A 696-nucleotide genomic window follows, 5' to 3' on the forward strand; every position below is an offset into this window, starting at 1 on the left:
GGAGGCGAGCATGTATAAGTGGTATAAAACTTTCCTTGGACACAACAATCCGAGTCATTCTCACGGTTGCATTGTCCAGGAGGTGGTTTTTTTCCACGGATACCACCACTAGGTTTGCAAGTCTGAGCATTGATCTCGAATGATGTTACTGCCAGGAGAACCAAGACCACAAGAAAACGAAGACTCTTCATTCGCTCTTTAATGTGTCTCTTTTTACAAAGGTATGGTTGGATGTAAGGAAGTGTAATGTGATTCTTTTTTTATAGGTAAGCCTTAACAACAAGACTAAATTGTAGTCATGTGGCATTATGTCTTTATCAACAATATATATATATATAGGACAAATGGTTGTGACTACAACATCTTCAATTTTCCTACCCCTTGGGAAAATTATAGTTGGTCTGGACATCCCTTTTTCATAAAATATAGAAATCTTGATTGCTGTTTCAATTGCTACAAAATTAATGAGGGGTTGAATAGAAATTTGTTCAATTTGGTATTGAGGTCTTTGCTCTAACATAATCCAAAATAGTAGTTTTAGTTTGACTATTGGAAAAACATGTGCTGTAGGAAATCTGTTGTGTACAATGCTGTTAAAAAATGCTTATTTTTCATATGCAAATTTTACATCCTTCCTAATAAGAGTAAGTCTTTTTTTTGAAAGGCCGTCTCATCTTTTTTTTTTTTGGAAGAGCG

General features: G+C 34.9%; 1 pseudogene; it reads right to left on the bottom strand.

Moving 5' to 3' along the window:
- The window catches only part of LOC112523608, a 36,437-nt pseudogene extending 36,246 nt beyond the window's left edge, over positions 1–191 (bottom strand).
- Between the last annotated feature and the right edge of the window lie 505 nt (positions 192–696).

Source organism: Cynara cardunculus (genome assembly GCF_001531365.2).
Source record: "Cynara cardunculus var. scolymus isolate 2C chromosome LG 12, CcrdV1, whole genome shotgun sequence".
Lineage (NCBI taxonomy): Eukaryota > Viridiplantae > Streptophyta > Magnoliopsida > Asterales > Asteraceae > Cynara > Cynara cardunculus.